Raw genomic sequence first — 21,195 nt, forward strand, 5'->3', positions numbered from 1 at the left:
GCAAATCGTTTTGCTTGGAGAGTCTTATGACTTTGCACTTCCTTAAACCATCCCAAGACCGCTGGGTACTCACAACATTGATTGGGGGTGTGCAATCTTTGATTGCACCCTTTTCGTGGTGGCCCTGTTGAAACTAAACTTAGCGGATCTAGACTACATAGATAGTCGATAAACAATCCCTGCGGTAATATGCAGATAGATAAGGTTATACCTGGAGAATAGGATAGTAATATCAACTCTAGTTAAAGCAACCATCAAAACAAGAGTAGGTGGAGGCTGTCCACAAGGAGGAGTTTTGTCACCTCTCCTTTGAGCAACCTTTGTAGATGATCTCAAAAACCTCTCCACAGAAGCCTTTTTTGTCTAGGATACACTGACGATATATCAATCGTCATCAGGGACAGGTTTGCCCAGCTGGTGTCTGGGAGAATGTAAGCAGCCCCAAATATAGTTGACGACCGGTATAAATAAGGGAGACTGATAGTCAATGCTCAGAAAACAAATCCCCAACTGCACCCAAAGAACAGCACTAGAAGGCTTAAAACTACCAGTGCTGGGAGGAACATAGATTTCATTTTCCAAAAAAACAAATACCTTGGGGTTTATACTGATCATAGGCTGAAATGGAATACTCACATCCTGAAAACCACACAGAAAGCTACTATGTCCTTGAGCAAATGTAGAAGAATGTGCGGTGAGAATTGGGGCTTATTAGACCTTTTAAAAAGGGACAGGCTAAAGAATGTAATCTAGAATTAGAGGACCACAATAGATCTGAATTGGTAGCAGTGGAATAGGCTAAACGGCCACACCTTTAATCCATCTAAATCTATCTACTTAATTTTGTTTTTGTAATTTTAATACTTTTTTGAAACTTTAGTTATTTTATTATTTGTTAATGAACCATCTTTTATTTGACGCGGTTTATTAAAAGTTTTCTGCATGTCAAGAAACCTCTTAAATTTTTGCAGTGAAAAAACTATTACGTTTTTTAGTACAGTACCTACATATTGTATTATTTTACTGGTATGATTATAATAATTCATCAAAGTATAAATTAAACAGTGTAACAGAACAGGCGAACGGCAATTTCAGTTATTTAAAAACACGAGAATAAATAAAACCATATAAATCTCTGCTTTCCCATAAGTCTCCGTACAAGTTTGTCGGGCGCTGACGTCATGCGCGCACCGGTTAAAAGTTGTTCTCGAAGTGGTTTTATCTCTGGTTGTCGTAGTATCATGACAAACCCCAGCAATTGAAAGAGTTAAAGAAAATCAAAAAATATCTTTACGTTTAATTTTCTGTGATATGTGGAACGTCAACATCTTGAAGATAGTCAGGATAGTCACTATTTACATTAACATTGTGTATTTCTTCACTTACTTACGAATTACTCTTGTTAATATATTCGTCACTGTCTGCTACATCCCATAAGGTCTGAAGGCGTGTTTATTCTTGTTCGTAATTCATTTTAGCTTATACTATACTAATAAAAAAACATGTTAAAATCTGTAATAAATATTATTCACTTACCTATATATACTTATTTATAGAAGAAAAACAAAATAAAGACAATTCTGCAGAAAGTACAAAATCCGACTCATGGGGTATAACCACTTTCAATCCAAATGTACCTGCTGAAACTAAACAGACGACTAAAAACTTAGGGTCATCGCGTAGATGAGTATACAATAGAAAGCTATCTAGCCGCTTTCCACTACATGCAAAATTTCCTTATGTTTTAGGCGTTTTATTATTTATTATGTTTTGTTGTTGGGGTGTACTATACCCCACCTGTCGGATGCCGGGTTAAAAATGTTCTTCTTATTTTAAAGAAAATTTAATCGTTCGGCGAATATGATACCTTATAAGAAGGAATCAACATAAAAATATTCTGAAGCTGTTTTCCTGTGGCATTTTTACAATTATATTTTTGATGAGATTAAGCCACAATCGGCTGTAATGATAATTAAATTTTCATACTAACCTTAGGTTATATTTACATGGAAATCCAAAATCAGTTGATTAATTTTTCCTTTTTTGAGAACGATTCCCCGCCCCGATTCGAAGTCGAACCATCAAAAAGTAACAAAAATGTAATTACATAATAATATGTATCATTACAACCAATTGAGGTTAATTAAAATGTTAAATAATCAATAAAATGATGATAGTAACGCTATATACAGGGTGTTAGTAAATAAGTATGACATATTTACGTGGTTGTTGAAAATTTTTATTTCAAACTGCCAATTTATTTATTACTCTAAGACCGGTTAAGCTATGAAAATGAAATTTGGTGTGTTTTAAGGGGTACTAATTGTGCATTTTTTGACATACAAGAAAGAATTTTGTATTCATCATTGGCGCACCTACGGGCAATGGTCTGAATTTTTTTATAGAAAAAAATACTACGCGACTGAGATTTATCGAATTAAAAATTATTTTAAAATTCCACATCTAATTTTGATGAAAAATCTTTCTTACTTTTTTTGCATATGATGCACCGTTTTTATGGAGAAAAAAAAACATCTTGACGCGTAATTTTTCATTTTTTAATACATTATCAAGAAATAGAAATAATATCCAATATAAAAATATCAAAATAAAACAATAACAGAAAATATTACTAATAAGATTTTAACTTTGTACAGAGTTACAACAAATGTTAAAATGACCCCCTTTAGAGGTTACAGAAGAATTTTATAATAATCATTGGGGCGCGTACGGGTAATGGTCTAAATATTTTTTAAGAAAAAAATAGTACGTCCGTGAGGTATGTCAAACTAAAAATCATTTTTGAATTGCTGGTTCAATTTACGACAAAAAATCTTTCTTGCAGTGATGTTAGGGTCTAAAGTGTTAGATGCTAAAAAAAGACAAGCAAGATTTTTGGTCGTTAATTGAACGAGGAATTCAAAAATTACTTTTAGTTTGACATATATCAGTCGCGTAATATTTTTTTCTTTAAAAAATTCAGACTTAATTGTATCTGAAAAAATACGCAAAAACTATCTCCTAAAACTTACCAAATTTCATTTTCATAGTTCAACTGGTCTAGAGCAATAAATAAATTGGCATTTTGAAATAAAAATTTCAACACTCGGTATCTCGGAAACGAGTCATTTGCGGACATATGTTTATAAATCAAACCGGCATTGTTTTTTCATGTAGAATTAGCTCTTAAAGTGTTTTACACTTATTTACCAACTGTATAAAAAAGTCCCGGTTTTGAGGTATTTCTTCAGCCTTATCCCGGATTCGCCTGAACTGGAGTTGGTTCCACTGTAGCATTCTTATTGTTGTGTCAATTAAGGCAAAAATTGTTTTGCCACTTTATATAACTACTTATACGAGAGAGATACAACTTTCTCCAATTGATTATGCAGGGAGAGGTTCAAGGAAAAGAAGCCTAGGGAGACGCAGAATATCGTGGCTACGCAACCTGAGAGAACGGTACGGATGTACATCAAATGAAATTTTCAGAGCAGCCGTCTCCAAAATCCAAATAGCTATGATGATTGCCGACCTCCCTCGTGGAGAGAGCACTTAAAGAAAAACATAAATACTTAAGTTAATGCTTATATTAATGAATAATGGATTTTAAATCACTTTCAAATGAGCTTGAACACGACCCCTACTCTCATTTAAAAAATCATTGATTGATGGATAACGGCAGTACCTACTACAATATAGGGATGGAGGTTTTTGACAAAACACCGGATTTCGGTTATACTGGTTTTTTTTGCATACGGTTTAACCTGGCGGTTATAACCGTTCAAAAAACCGGTTTTTCCGAAAACCGGGTTTCGGTTTTTTTAATCAAACAGGTTACAATGTTACATTTACAATGCACTTTAGTTTGCGATACTCCACTCGACTCGATACTCGATATCAATATGATCACAATTAGTGCTATTGAAAGAAAAATAAAATACAATTTTTAATAAAACCATTTTAGTCTATTAATTATTATATTTATTTATTATTTTATTATCATTATATATTTATTGATTATTATTAAATATAATATAGCGTAAGATTAATATATACATATACATATTGAAATAATATACAATTTAACCCAACCATTTCAGCATATAAAAAATTTCCCAGACTCTTTCAAATGGGATTAAAAAAATAGTAGCAACATAAATATTTTACTTAAAAATAAATTGGACAATGCAACTTATCTCTTATTTTTACTACCATCAAAAAACAATCATCATATGTATTTCTTTTAACACGTTTGTATATTTGTATAATAGGTACATTTTAAATCGTTTAATACTTCCTATATGGGTGTATCGTTTTGAAAACGTAGGGAAATCTTTGGAGATTCGTATTCGTAATCGGTTATTCTAAATTATTCATAGTCAGAACATTATTTTTGGTAATCAGAAAAAGTCATTCACCCACTTTCAATGTCAAGAGTCAAGTGTGAAAAATAGATGATGTTTGCGTCTACTTCAACCAGATTACTTCTTATGTAAATATTATGATTACAAATACCTTTTCAACGAAATATTATTATAAAACTTAATTGTTTCTGGCTGATGTGAGTTTGCACTTTCAGTTTGCTTCTGTACTTATAAAATAAAATTTGAATTATAGTTTTGTTTGGAATACTTACTTGAGAATAATAATTATGATTGGGATCCAAATTAATACCTAACCTAATCTCAATCACCGTAAAAACCTAATAACCGGTTTTTACGTTAAAAAGAAAAAACCGGTTATAACCGGGACAAAAAACAACCAACAAAACCGGTTATTGCGAAGTAAAAAAACCGGTTTTAGGTTTAAACCGGTAGGTTTTTCCCATCCCTACTACAGTACACCAAGAAATCAGTTCAAATTTAATATTCGCAGCTAAGGCAGAAAAACGTCTCTTGTGGTAGTTAGTTAGGTATCCTATATTTCATCAATGTATTAAAATCCAAATTTGGTATTCATTTAATAAACACTATTTTTTAAATATTTTTTATATCAATTCCTTATTATAATATTTTTACCATCTCTCAATTCTCTCAAACTCTTGTTTGTGTTCACAATTTAGTTTAAGAACAAAATAAGTAATCAAATGGTATTATCTATATTTAGTACCTTTAAGTTTTGACCTATATTTATTACATCTATATGATTTAACCGATAGTATTAATCACTCAAATATAAAAACCTACATCAGATTGCTCTTGTTTTTACACTTTTTCAAATAATAATATATAGTAAAAATAGTCAAATTCATCACTGTTCAGCTTATAAATGTTTCCACTAATAGACGTAAACATCCCTTAAGTCCTACCATATTTTGTGACCTTTTCCCCATAGTGTGTTCTGTTCTGTTGGAAGGTTCCTATTTCTAAAACCTCTGAATCTACATTTCAGAATTTTAATTAAAATTTATCGTATACCTATTTTTAAGATAAGACTTACTCAATTTCACTTTACCGTACGTATTATTTCCACAGTATCTTGTTCGACTTATCGAAGTTGTCGAAAACCCAGAAACAAGACCTACCATTCTTTTCTGTTTTGGGACCTTTTTCCCCAAAGTATGTTTGTGCATCGCAAATAGTCTGTATTTCCTTTTGGAAGCGCACTATTTCTTAAAAAAACCACTGGATCCACTTCACAATTTTTATTAAAACTATTGTATTTTTAAGATATGATCTGCTCAATTTTACTAGTACGTATTATTTCCAAAGTATCTTGTGCAGGGGTCATCCATAAACTACGTCGTTGAGAAGAGGGAGGGGGGCTTCCTTATTACGACGGAGTACGACAGGGGGAGGGGGTATGAGTGCCCATTCGACGTCATCGTTTATTATATTGGTATATTTAAATTCGTCGCTAATGTGTCTATAAAAATAATTTTTTACTAGCTTCTACCAGCATTAAATTATCAGATATGCATATAAAAACGTATAGCTTTTGATATGAAACTGAAAATAAAACAAAACGTTTACGAATAAATATACCTTCGTTAAAATTAAAAAGAATAATTCTATTATAGATACTTTTATCGCATTCTTTTCATTTCGTTTTTATCAGTCACGGCGTTAAAATAATATTAGGTAGCACTTTTGTACAGGACAACAAACAATAAGACATTATTCTTTGGGTTTAAACAATCGCTTCTATATACAGAACAACGTCTGGAAGCAAACAAATATTAAATTGTTAGTTCATTTATTTGCTGCATACTGTGTTTCTGAAACAACAGTTCTGAAAGAACGAATAGAAATAAAATATTGTTTTCTCTTTAGTTAGTAAGTCGTATTTATACTTTAGAAGAAATGGCATCGAAATCAAAACAAAATAAATATATATGCAGTTTAGCAAGCATACCCGCAAAATATTGGTCCAATGCTATTTAAATGCATTCATTTTTTTTTCGAATAGTAAGAAAACTAATAAAATTTTTTGAAAAATTTAAACGCAGATTGAAAGACTGCATTATTGCCGAGGGCCAAAAGTTCCTGAAAACATCTATAATGTTTATTTGAATAAGTTACAGGGGCGAAAAAAAAGATAAAATTTTGTCTGATTTTTCATTTCAAATATTTCATTAAAAAGAAACCTTTTGTTTATTCTAAGGGACTTTCAACCCTCGGTTATAATGTAATCTTTTATTCTGCGTTTAAATTTTTCAAATATATTTAGGTATTAGTTTTTTTAGAATTCGAAAAAATTAATGCATTTAAATAGTATTGGACCAAGATTTTACGCCTACCCCCTCATATTTGATTAAAAAAAAAACAGAAAAGATATTGATTCTTTTTTTAAATAAATGAAAGGGGGGTCGTGAGGTGCAACGACGACGTCGACATGGGGGGGGTCGTCTCTAAACGACGAATTACGAAGGAGGGGGGATATTAAAAAGTTCAAATATTTTACGACGTAGTTTATTGATGCTCCCTGCAGATCTTCTTATTTTATAAGTTCGTTGCAAACTATATGGCGGTTATTAATTCTTTTACTACCTATTCGTTTTGTTAGGGTTTGCTCACTTGCACCGTAAATGCTGACAAGAAGAACATATTTAACGTTTATTAACTTTTATTTTTATATCCATTGGAATCTGTGATTTTTAGTGTATCTCGCAAGTTAATAATGGCGTTCCATATGAGACCTATTTTTTGGAGAATTAATTATCTACACTGGTGAGTGTTATGACCCAGATATTTATGCGAAGCAGTATCCTTTATTTAAGTTTTATTAATTTTAACTTTTTAACTGAAAACCAATTTCGTCTTTATTATGGTGTTTTTAAGAAATGTTTCTTTAGGCTTACTTTTAGTCTAGTCGCAACAAAGGGGGTCCCGTGGGAAATTCTAGCTCGCCGTGATTTGATGGTGGTATTATGGGTTTTTTGGGTCGCTAAATCCAATGGAAGTAGTCTGGAAGCCCAAATATGGTGCGTTTAATTGTTATTAACAAATTTATTTTAGAATTATTTATTTTTCAGGAATTTTTAGGAAATCTATAAAGAAATTGATAGTGTTAAGGTCTTCTCTGGTGTCTTTTTGGTCGCTGAATCGAATGCGACTAGTCATGAATACCCAAAATATGTTATTGTTTTGATAATAACAAAATAATTGTTTATTCGCCAAAAAGCTCGAAATAACGCGCTATCTACAGCAAGTTTTTAGTCTTTTTCATAGTATTTTTATACGCTAAATCGATTGCTAGTCGTGATAGCTTAAACCACGTTCCGACTTTGTTATTAATAAATTATTGCAAAAATACCGGTTTATAGTACGTTTATTCACAGTTTTTGCTCTAGATTTTAAAAAACCACTTGGATCGACATGAAATTTGGCACAAACGTAGTGGTAGGGGAGCAAATTATGCTAAATGTGCAGTCACTCGAGCGTTATGGGGACCTATTGGGTTGTGAAGAGTAGGTCCTAAAAACAAAAAAAGTTAAGGAAAGTTTTCCACTTTAGTGGAGACTTTCGATTTTTAATTTAATTTTCCATTTCCAACAATCGTTTTTTTTTAGATTATCGCGCCATCTATCCATATTTCGAAAAAATTTCTCGAATAAAAGTTACTTATTTTTACGTAAGGAATCCAAGTCTGCAATAAAAAATGGTGGCTCCCATTTAAGATTTTAAAGTAACCCCCACATCACCTCTGTGGGCGGTCGTGTTCGGTGCCATTCGATAGATTTTTAAAAATATTGAATAAGTGTATTTTTCTGTTTTTCGATTTGATGTTCATTTCGCGAAATATTGCGGTATTCGTATTTAAAATTTTTAATTTACCCCGCACCCCTCTCCGTGGGAAGTCGCGTTTGGTATCATTCGATAGATTTTTGAAAAATATTGAACACATATTTTTTAGTTTTTCGATCTGTCATTAATTTCGCGAAATATTCGCTTTTTTCTTGTGAAACTTTGAGACTCGCCCATTTCCTTACGCGCCCCGCTCAAATCGTCAGATTTTTTAAATATACACTGTTTTGCATGTACTTAACTTACCTTATCTTAATCTGACGATTTAGAGTTTTTCTAAGGATAGATTTTTTTTCGGCCCCCTTCTTAACGAACTCCCCTGCATTAAGAGCCAATATATGGTAGAGGTACATTTTCAGGGTACAAGGTTTCTCCCCATGTAATAATCCGACGCGCTCAAGTAACTGCAAAAATCCCCGCTTGGGCTCCCCTACCATAGCTAACATGTCAAACAAAATAAGTGATATTGTGCTGATGTGTGCTTTCACTCTGGGGGTGAGTTTCACCCCTTTTCGGGCGTGAAAAAAGAAACCTTTAAAATAAGTCCGGAAGTGAATAAACTGATTAATGTTAAGCAACTTTTGTTCTATACATTTTTTCACTAAGTCAAGACTTTTTGAGTTATTTGCGAGTGAATATGTTCATTTTTCAACAAAAAACCCACGTTTCTAGACGGTTTTTCGCGAATAACCCAAAGAGTAAGATTTAAAAAAAAAATTCTCAGCAAAAATATAGACTATAAAAAAAGAGAAAAAAATGGTGTATGTGTGAGATATAGATTGATTGATTCATATTCATCAAATGCCAAATTGAATATTTCGACATAAAATAACCAAAAAAATAAACACTTTTTGAGGAAAACTCATTTCAACTCTTTTAAAGCTTTTAAAATAACTTTATTCTTGTTTTTTTTTTAAAGTATCTAGTATTAAACAGAAGCAAGTTACGCTCAAAATAAAGTTGGTCCCTTTTTCTGGCGAAAAAACGGAAAATCGCCCCCTAATTAGCATCTCAAATGAAATTAATCGTTACCGCTTGACAAGTCGCTTTACTTATATTTTATTTATATGATATTATTATGTACTGTTCATTGTTGTAGTATTGTAGTATTCAAGTTGTATTAGTTCAAAAGTGCTTATAAAACCACCAAAAACGTGTTTTTTTTTTGTTGAAAAATGAACATATCCACTAGCAAATAACTCGAAAAGTATCGACTTAGTGAAAAAACTGCATAGAACAGAAGTTGCTTAGAATTAATCAGTGTATCAACCTTTGGACTTATTTTAAAGGTTTCTTTTTCACTCCCGTAAAGTAGTAAGGCTCACCCCTAGGGTAAAGGCACACATCGGTACAATATCACTTGTTTTATTTGACACTACGTGTATGCAAAATTTCATGTCAATCTAAGTGGTTTTTTAAAATTTAGAGCAAAAACCGTGGTTAAACGTACTATAAATCGTTATTTTAGCAATAATTCAACAAAGTCGCAACGTGTTTTAAGCTATCACGACTAGTGGCAATCGATTAAGAGTATAAAAATACTATGAAAAAGACTACAAAATTGCAGTATATAGTGTTATGCTGTACCTTTTCTCTCTGTTCTGAGATTGATCAGCATATTCTAATTTCAATTAATTAACCAATTGTATTAATCACTCTGCTTATGGAAACAAAACCAAAGTTAAATAAACCTCTCCAGATAAGATTTATTCTCAGGGCTAATTTATTTTAATCTATTAACTTTAGTTTGTGGCTTCTAGCATCTCTGGTTTTTTCCTTCTTCCAGGACAAAAGAGGGAAAATAAATACACTCAACGTCATGCGAAAACTAGAAATATTATTTATTTATCCAAAATACCATAAATAAATGATTTAAATGAATGTTAAAATCGATTTTGTTGTTATTATTTCTTATCTAAAAAAATAAATCTTTAATTCTGCTATCTCCTTTTTTTACAAAATTTTTTTTAATGATTCGGTAGACTGTACTTAGTATTATACAAAAAAAAAACAAAATTTAATTTTCTCCTTTTGAATAGATTACTTATTTTGTCTTTGAATTTAGTAAAGAATATGTTATGCTGTAGAATTGTTCAATAACAAAAAAAATGTGGTATGTGGTATGCAACACTCTCTCCTTTTTACAATTAATCTAACTAACCTGTTTTCTCTTCTTTCCTTCCTCTTATGGATTGTGTAGTCCTGGATTCTCCCACACGTGCTCCTTGGATGCTATGACGGTCCTTCTCGTACAAACTGTTTCACAAATAAACAACAGCACTCGCTCGTAATCTCACCTCAATTTTCTCTCTGCTCGATATCTTGTGCAAACTGATATAACCCGGCTATTTGTTCCAGACAGAAAACTGGAATCTCTTTGGACACGAGGAGATTGAACTTCTCAACTCGATCAACGACTTGTTTCAACACGATTCTGATTATCACGGCCACAAACTTCACCACTTTACACAAACTTCCCACTTTTCAAAAACTGGACTCGTCTCTTCAGATCTTCTTTACACAGTGCCTCTTTTTTTCTCCTCAAACTCAGACTCAACACTCTCATCCCCACCATCCATATTTCTCGACAATCATATAACATTTCTCTACACATTACATCCATACTTTTATTTCTTAATAGCAATTATTTCTGTATATAACTTTTCCGTTTTGTCAAAATTCCAGGAGACACCATAATTACTCTTGTTTTTCTTCATGCTAAACAAAAAACCGTATATTCTAAAACTCAATAAATTTGTTTACTGTCTCTCCTTCTAAGAATCGTTTACAAACGTCCTATTGTCCATTCCAAAGCGAAATAAATGTACTTTCTAATCCTACCGGATAATTGTATAAGTCCGTTCAGAGAACCATTAACAAACCACCTAACGATTTTCACTTTCCGCGAAAACACTGTTTACTAACTAAATTATACTACATATTTACAATTTTTGGTCATATACAGGGCGATGAAAATCTATGATCTCGTTGTCTCTGACATAAATTAATTGTCTAAATTTTTCGCATAAAAATTATTCAAAAATAGATAGTGCATTATTTCGATCTTTTCAGTGAATAAACAATTATTTTGTTATTAAAAAAATAAGAACATATTTTGAGTAATCGCGACTAGTTGCATTCGATTCAGCGATCAAAAATACACCAGAGATGACCTTAACACTATCAATTTCTTTACAGGGCTTCTAATGATACCTGAAAAATATCTAGTTTTACCATAATTTGTTAGTAACAACTAGACGCATCATATTTGGGCTTTCAGACCACTTCCATTGGATTCAGTGACCCAAAGAACCTATAATACCACCATCAAATCACGCGAGCTAGAATTTCCCACGGGACCCCCTATGTTGCGACTAGACTATTTGTGTAACGCTTATTTGGCCACTGGAAGGTCGTTCCAATTATCAAATAGCCATACTAGTCCAGGGTAATAAGGTTTTTCCCATGACACTCGAGCAGCCAGCGTACTGAAGCGTTTTTTTGACAGGTAATACCTATAAGAGCAAATTGTAACTATTTTCTGCGTAGGATCTGGCGGCCATTTCTATTTATAAACAATTAAGTGTCAAAAAATGGCATTTTTCACTTTTTTTTCAAATCAATGGAAAACAGTGAAACTTATGGTTTTTTAGTATAAATATCTTTGAGATTATGGAAAAAGCTTTAAAATGACGTATTACAAAGTTTGATATACTCATTTATTGTTAATATAATTGCAAAAAAAAGTAGGAATTGCAAAAAAAAAATAATTTCGCAATATCTATTGGAAAAATTAGTGTACAGCTTTGAAATTTTTGTCATATATGGGTTCTTTGGTGCTTAATATGTGATAAAAATTTCAAAGCGATTCATTCAATTGTTTAAATTTTATTCAAATTGTTTATCCCAGAGAGAATTTTTTTACAATAACATAAGTCAGAAAAACATGACGGTAGAACCATTCCACAAGTGTCAAATGAAAGAGCATGAGCTATATTTTCAACTTGGTTTAAAAAAAGCCAATAAAAAATGCGTTTATTAGTAATAAATAATTATGCAAAAGTATCGTAAATCTTTACTTATAAACTTTTTATTTTGTTATATAGGAAATTATATATATTTATGACAATTTTTTATCAATTATGATATACATAACATTACTTGGTAGTAGTTCACTTAAAACAGGGTAAAAAAGTTAATTTTTTTGGAAAAAGTTATCCAAAAAGTTTATAAGGAAAGATTTACGATACTTTCGCATAATTATTTATTACTAATAAATGCATTTTTTATTCGCTTTTTTTTAAACAAGTTGAAAATATAGCTCATGCTCTTTCATTTGACACCTGTGGAATAGTTCTATCGTCATTTTTTTCTGACTTATGTTATTGCAAAAAAATGCTCTCTGAGATAAACAATTCGAATAAAATTTAAACAATTGAATTCATCGCTTTGAAATTTTTGTCACATATTAAGCACCAAAGAACCCTTATATGACAAAAATTTCAAAGCTGTACACTAATTTTTACAACAGTTATTGCGAAAATAATTTTTTTTGCAATTCCGACCTTTTTTCGCAATTATATTAACAATAAATAAGTGTATCAAACTTTGTAATATGTCATTTTAAAGCTTTTTCCATAATCTCAAAGATATTTGTACTAAAAAATCATAAGTTTTACTGTTTTCCATTGATTTGAAAAAAAAATGGAAAAATGCCATTTTTTGACACTTAATTGTTTATAAATAAAAATGGCCGCCAGATCCTACGCAGGAAATAGTTACAATTTGCTCTTATAGGTATTACTTGTCGATAAAACGCTTCAGTACCCTGGCTGCTAAAGTGTCACGAACAGGGTATATTTTTGTCTTATTACCCTGGCCTATACATATTTTATAATATTCATCGATATAAATCCACAAATAGCTTAGAACCGATGGTGGCTTCCAATTCCATTTTTTAAGTATTTTAGACAAGCTTTACTGTTGTCTTTTATGGATACATTTGTTATTTATATGGATATATTTTTTAATCTGCTAGAGTATTAAGTATTGTTTTGGTTTTGTGTATTAGATGCTTTCTCATAATTCATGTATAGTAGGATAAGTAATTTGTTATACTCCAGAGCTTTGTCTATTTATTAGTTATCTATACACTAGTTTTTAATAAATATTGATTTAAAACCTTCCTGGTGGCATTTTTCTATGTATGTATCAACATTACAATTTACTCCATTGGTTACAATCTTATGTATCTGTAGTTTCCAAAGTTTGGTCTAATTGCAAGTATAATGACTGCAGTGTTCCACTGGTCCGATGTTATTTGTGTCACAATGTATTTATTGTATAGGAGTCTTAACTTGTGCATTAAAATTACATTTTAACATAAATTGGCTGCACATTTACGGAAAAATTATAATTTAAAAACGAATTATAAAAAAAAATTCTGGAACGTGAAATTTGAAACATAGAAAAAAGATTAAAATCTTGAAAATATTAATTTTTCCTACCTCTGATTTCCTCAAAATGTTAATAAATTATTATTATAACTTCTCAATGAATATTAAAAAAAAGAACCAAAATAAAAGTAAAAGTGTCCTAAACCCCAGTTAATTATAAGTTAAGTTTTTAACTGATCAGGCGTTAACTTATTTTCGACGAAAAAGAAATTTTTGTCAGTTAATTAAACGTATGTCAATCAACACAAAGAAGTTAGGAACGAAACATTTTTAAAATTTAAGCTCAATTAAATATTTTTTTTTCATAAAAATATACTTAAAAGGGAAAAGAAATAAAAGGAGTTTTGTCAAAATCAGTTTGATTCGTTTGGTTTTTATCGACAAGAAGTAGGTACTTGGGGAGTTGAGCTTCAACGGTCTTTAAACATTGACGCATATCTAATGTAGCGCAGACGTAATTTATTAATAAGAGATCCATTTTTACCCTCTTTAGCGTTTATTTTCTGCTACTTTGTCATGTTTTGTTTTTCACAACATTATATTTAATAATAAATAACAAAACACTATATATTATATCGACGCCTTTTCCGTAATTAACGATTTTCGCCATAAATTGTGTGTTTTTAAGTACATTTTTGGGTCTAGGACGTTTCATCGCCGCCAGTTCATCGCCGCCAATTCATCGCCGGCCGATTCATTGCCGGCCGAATAATCGCCAGTCAGTTAATCGCTAACTAATTTATTTCCGAATTTCCGACCAATTTTCGATAGTTACATTTATTATTTATTTTTAATATTAATTATGAATTCTAGGAAATGACCAAACCTAACCTAACCCAACCTAACACTACATAAATTTGAACATATTATTTCTACAAAGGCCATTCAACACTACAAATTAAGAACTATTTAGTATAAAATTTAGGAGAAGTAGAAATAGAACGTAAATATAATATTTTTTATGTGTTTAATTGACATAAGGTTTGAACAGAATTTAACGTCGTGTCGAGTTATCTCCCATAATACAAAATCAACTGACTAACTGGCGATGAAACGGACCTCGATGAAACGGATGGCGATAAAATGGACTGGCGATGAATCGGTGGCGTCGAAACGGCAGCGATGAACCGACGGCGATGAAACGTCCCATTCCGACATTTTTAGGATCTAGCATTCAGCGATTTTTTCTAAAGGGCCTACAAATTGCGTGCTTGCTCGACAGTTTTGTTGGATAAGCAAGTCCGTTCGAACAAAAATGACTAACACTAGTTGCACACACACTTCAGTTTTGTTTAGTAGTTTGTCAAGATATGAAACAAATTTCTTTTGTGCAGCAGCGGCCGCGTTTGCATAAAATCAAACAAAAAACGGCAACGAACAAAATGGGCAAAAAAATGTTTAAATTTTAATAAAAAACGTTCTACTTCTGGCAAAGATCTATCATCGTGAAACAATTCGCTGAGAAACAAGTAATTGGACTTTGTAAGTCCAATTAGTCGAATAAGTCCAATAAGTTTTCACCCAGTGTGATCAAAAGTAGAACGAAAGTCGATATTTGAACTCTTCGTGTAACTATGCGGCGATTTATGTACGATTTCACTAATTTTGAGTTATTTTTACTGAACTTTCGGTCATAATTTTTTAAACCGAAATGACCTATAAACCGGAATTACAGATTTATGGTCGACTTTTCGATACGCTTCGATTGATGTCACATTTCTTGTGCTATTTCTACGATAGTCCCATTTGGCACTTCCAGTTAGAACTTTTTAATCGAAAATGATATAAAAACTAAAAATACATAATTTGTTTTCATCTTGCTAATGCACGTCAAATAATATATCGCATATACTATTTCAGTGACTTTAAAACCGTACTTCCGGTTGTAATGCTAAAACTAAAAGGCCGATGTCAAATTTCTCATCTTTAATACCATCCTTGCGTTATAAGCATTCAGTCGACACCTCATTTGTCATTATATATTATGTTTATTAATATCGAAGAAGTTATATTCGCGGATGGACGAACAGCAGTCAGGAAACCGAAAGTATAATATTTGTTCTCGTCTTGCCAAGGTGCGTCTAATAATATATCGCATTTACTATTCCGATGGTTTTAAAACAGTACTTTCGGATGCATTTCTAAAACTGGACTTCCTGGTCAAATTTTTACCTTTATTACCATTCTTGGATAATGGTAAGGGAGCCCAAGCGGGGATTTTTGCAGTTACTCGAGCGCGTCAGATTATTACATGGGGAGAAACCTTGTACCCTGAAACTGTACCTCTACCATAATATATTGGTTCTTAATCCAGGGAAGCTCGTTAAGGGGGGACCGAAAAAAAATCTATACCTAGAAAAACTCGAAATCGTCAGATTAAGATAAGCGGGGCGTAAGGAAATTGGTGAGTCCCAAAATTTCACAAGAAAAAAGCGAATATTTCGCGAAATGAATGACAAATCGAAAAACTAAAAAATACGTACCTACTCAATATTTTTAAAAATCTATCGAATGATACCAAACAAAACTTCCCACGGAGAGGGGTGGGGGTAAATTCATTATTTTAAATACTAATCACGCGATATTTCGCGAAATGAACATCAGATCAGAAAACTGAAAAATACACTTATCCAATATTTTTTTAAAATCAATCGAATGGCATCAAACACGACCCTTCACGGAGGTGGGGTGGGTGGTTACTTTAAAATCTTAAATGGGAGCCGCCATTGTTTATTGCAAATTTCGTTTCCTTACGTAAAAATAAGTAACTTTTTTTCGTGATATTTTTTCGAATTATGGATAGATGACGCTATAATCTAAAAAAACGATTGTTGGAAATGGAAAACTAAATTAAAAATGGACAAGTCCCCGCAACAATGGAAAACTTTACTTAACTTTTTTTGGTTTTAGGACCTACTCTTCAAAACACAATGTGACGTTCCGCCCCTTATAGAATCCATTATTGATGGGAAGATATTATTTCATTATTTTTAGAATTATTTTCTTTCAATGGTTATTAAAATATAACATAACACCATCACAGAATTTTAAATGCTTGTGACGTCACATTTTAAGTGTGGCAACATTGGTTTGCTTGCGTTTGACAGCGTATCGATGGGAGAGGGGAATTGAATTGCCCGCGGAGATCGTCAGCCAGCTAACGAGAGGGCATTGGCTTTCTAGAAGTGTGTCGGAGTGGCAGGTCGGTAGCTTGATATTTTACCCACAATTTCAAGATCCAAATTATAATTAAAGATTGAATCCATCCAGCATTAGGGAATATAAAGTTATTAGTGAATACGAAGTTGAAGAATTTGAATGCAGATTTAAAATGAGTTCCGGCCTGGTAAATAAAAAATTTTATTAATTTATTTTCCGCCATATTGAAATTTTCTTGACTAACTTGCTAATTAAGTTTCATGTCGTCTATGTTCATGGTTTCTATGGTTTATTTTCATGGATCAAAATCATCGAGAGATAATTGAATATTCTTTGCTAATTTGTGCTTTCTGTTGGAAAATAGAGCTAATTTAAACTCAATTTTTTTTATATTCCTTTCAAGTCTACAGATCTCCTATCTTTTGAACCATGATCAAACAAGTATCCATTGCCTAATCATACTATATTTCATCCTTGTATAATATATCTATATACCTGTGTATATATTATAATGAAATATTTTTTCACAGTAATTATATCTTGTAGCCAAATTGAAAATCACATGTGTTATTTGAACAAGGTCATCTGATAACAACTTAATAAAGAGTCGAGCTGTCTAGTCATTCAAGTTTTTGGACTTAATGACCTATTTCTTCTTATTCCCATAGGAATAAAAACACCTCCTCGTTTCTCTTGCTTCTTTTTGACACATTGGTGGATTGGTAGTAATACCATATGTGTTTTTTTTAGCCACCACTATGAAATCATAAAAAAAAAGAAAACCTAAGACCACCAAGGTAGACCACTTCTAGAGAGACGGTCACTAGGAGACCAGCCTGGAAGATCTCCATATCTATCTTTTTCGCCTGTACCTTCAACTGGTTTTTTTTTCCACCTGTTTTCTTGTACCTCCAGCAGGACAGTTGCAAGAGGGAGTTAGCACCCCCTTGTGCTCATTGCATCCCGGTCAATTTGGGGAATACACAGCAAGGAACGCACCGCAAGGAACATTGGAAGATTGTGAAAAGGGGTTTGTGTTGATGAACATTCGGTTTGCTCTAAGTAAAAATTTAGACTGTTTTTTGTGATTTTCAGGATACTTAGTTTATTCATATAGGTACTTTATAAATTTATTGCACATAACCTTTCCCTTTTCAAGATTTTTATAGTATTACAGAACAGTATAATAATTGATAGCGTTCCCCAAAGCTGCGTAACCTCCATGGTGAGAATCTCTGAGCTCAGATACTTTCCCATACAATAGTGTTGGTACTCTTATATTTTTTTATTATTCTTTGGCTTGTTTCCCTTTTATATAACTATTTAAACTCCTTTAATTATTTTAGTATATTTTAAATTAAATTTTTCAAATTAACTTCAAATATCATTAAAAATTTCTATTATTCAAATTATTTAACTTTAACTATTAATTTTTATATTAAATTCGAATAAATCCCTAGTACCCATCCCCTCAGGAAGGTACTAGTTTTACTTGCCATTATTATTAAGAACCACGAGTCGGTAAAAGGATCTTTGGTATCCAGAACTCCGTTGGTTCACTTAGGGACTTGGTACCCGTCAACTCATTGAGTTGTACATACATATATTAAATATCTTGTTCATATTATCAGGTAGTATTGAATTAAGTGTACGTATGATATTCGTACCATTGTTATTGGGTGAGGGTAGTTACTGCTAACCAAGTGTAAGTTGTACTTTCTGTATTAGAGGTACCCTTATTCAGATTTTCTAACCTTATTAAGATTATTCTTAGATTATATTTGTAAGGTAATTCTGTAAATGACTTTCACTAGTATTTTTTTTTGTCATGTTAGAGTTACATACTAGTTACTTGTCTTAACTCGGAGATTGTGAAAATCTGGTAGTTACATTCAATAAATATACATTTATTGTGATTTTTTTTTCTTATTACTCCTTTATCTTGATAATATATTTTATAACTTAATAATCTTGTACTACAAATTTAATATACTCTATAGCAGCGTAGAATACCTGGAAGAGGGTTAACCCAGTTATCCTTCTTCTGGCGCCCAAAAATTTATTCTATTTTCATTATATTATTATATTTACCTTATCTACTTTGTGAACAGTGTCTTAATATCTTCTTTTCTAGCCATCATTGTCATTTCCTTTAATTTATTGTCCAGCCAGAAATAGCCGTGCAAATTGGCCGAATCCTTCCTTGAGTGTCAAGTGGCCATTCTCTTGCATATTGAGCTAGCTATTCAAGTTACATCTATCTATTCATAATTTTCCATCTCCAGTCCTATATCAAGTCTATACTCTTTGTCTTTACATCTTCCCATACAAGTACTACTGCGAAGTAGTATTTTAGTTACTTCAGCTTCTTCCAACGTAGAAGCCACACATTTTTGTTCCTTTGGCTACATTAAGTAGATCTTCTTATTCCTACTTCTGTTGGAGTTTATCACTTTCTGTGCATTCACTCCAACAGAAAATCTCCTTCTATCTGGTTACATCGGCTTCCCAACGTGGTGGCCTTATTTTTGGTCTGAGACAGTATTTATTTAGGTCAATTCTTCTCTTTTTATCTCAAGTTTCTTTGTTATTTCCGTTTGGTATCTCTATACACATCTTGTTACTTATTTATTTTATTTTTAATTTCTGATACATATCAGGTATTCTTATACGCTGTTTTGATTTTTGTTTATATTTTGGGACCTCATTATAGTATAGGTTTGTGCAACTTACATTCTGGGTTAAATTTGAATTTTTTATTGGGAACTTATATTTAATATTGCTATTAATAATATAATTCATATAAGGTAATTTTTATTCCTTCAGCCAATAGTGGTATAGTTGGAGGTACAACTAAGCATTGATTATTATTATATATATTTTTTCCAAAGTGGTGGTAAGTTACATATAAATAAAAATTTACTTCCAGTATTTAGGTAGTAGGTTAACTTGAGTATACATTATTTATTGGATTATTTATCCATTTATTTGATCTTATATATTCATTTGATCTTATTTATTTGATTATATACTTCATTATATATATATATATATTTTTTGCTGGCCATTTTGATTTTGTTGGTGTGTTGCGAATATTTTCTCGGTATATATATTTTGCGTGCAAACTTAGGTATCTTTCATACTTCTGTTCTTTGGACTACTTGTCAATAATTTTGCTCTCATCATGTGTGCTTTTAAAGCTGAACATCTTCTGGTGGATGAACTGGATTATGAATTAAAGATTAGGGACATAATGCCAGAGGAGTCGACAACTGTCGATAAAAAACGCAATCTTCTGAGAGGTGCTTTGAAACAAGAAGCTGGCAATAGGAGTTTTCTCCAAATATCAGCTGTATCCATCCCTTTTGAGGAACAACAGAAAGGAATCTCTGAAACATTGGACAGCTTGTCTAAAAAAATCGAAAAATTTAGGGGAACTGTAAAGGATACAGAGTATGCGCGATTAACATCTCGTCTAGGCCATATTTCTGCCCGTGTACACTTGTTACACTGTCCTACCGAAGAACAGGAACCTTTCAAGAAATCTGTTTCTCTTAGAATATTAACACTAGAGGGTGAACTTGATTCTAGAGTTAACCCCATAGCTACCTCTACTCCTAATGCTCCAGTCAATGTATCTAGTTTCACTTACTCCAAACCTGTGCAAGTACACAAATGGGGTATTTCATTTTCAGGTGAAAAACAGCACACTGATGTGATGTCATTTTTGGAAAGGGTTGAATGTCTTCGAGTATCTAGAGGTGTTTCTGAAGAGGATTTGTTTGCTGCATCTGCTGAACTGTTCACCGGGACAGCTTTTACCTGGTTTAGGAATAATAGGGGTAATTTTTCTTGTTGGTCTGATCTGATTAAAAAGTTGAAGTCAGATTTTCTTCCGTACTCGTTCCAGGACGACCTACTAGATCAAATTAAGAATCATAAGCAGAAACCTGGGGAATCTGTTACTATGTTTATTAATACTATATTAGGTATGTGTAGTCGTTTAGACACTCCTTTGTCAGATTTAGCTAAAATTAAAATCATCCTTAAATGTCTATTACCCTTTTATCATCAACAATTAGCTCTTATGGACATTCAGAACATTGATGACCTTACTATAAAGTGCAAACGTTTGGAGGAAACTTTATCCTGGTCTTCGCAACCTCCATCCACATCTCGATCCTATTCTAACTCTTCTTCTCAGCCAACTTCCTTTAGGCAACGTTCTTGGCCAAATAAGGGCCATGATCATAATGTTTCGGTTGTTAGTTCTCTTGTCTGTTGGAATTGTGATCAGCCAGGTCATCCGTTTTACAATTGTGCAATTCCTCAAA

At 32.1% G+C, this 21,195-nt stretch overlaps 1 long non-coding RNA gene across 1 annotated transcript; it reads left to right on the forward strand.

Annotated features, from left to right (window-relative positions):
- Nucleotides 1–16,637: 16,637 nt before the first annotated feature.
- Nucleotides 16,638–18,777, forward strand: LOC126886029 (uncharacterized). The gene is made up of 2 exons (XR_007698553.1): nt 16,638–17,048; nt 17,612–18,777. It is a non-coding gene; the product is annotated as an uncharacterized LOC126886029 (long non-coding RNA).
- The last annotated feature ends 2,418 nt before the right edge of the window (nt 18,778–21,195 follow it).

Source organism: Diabrotica virgifera, chromosome 6 (genome assembly GCF_917563875.1).
Source record: "Diabrotica virgifera virgifera chromosome 6, PGI_DIABVI_V3a".
In the NCBI taxonomy this organism is placed as follows: domain Eukaryota; kingdom Metazoa; phylum Arthropoda; class Insecta; order Coleoptera; family Chrysomelidae; genus Diabrotica; species Diabrotica virgifera.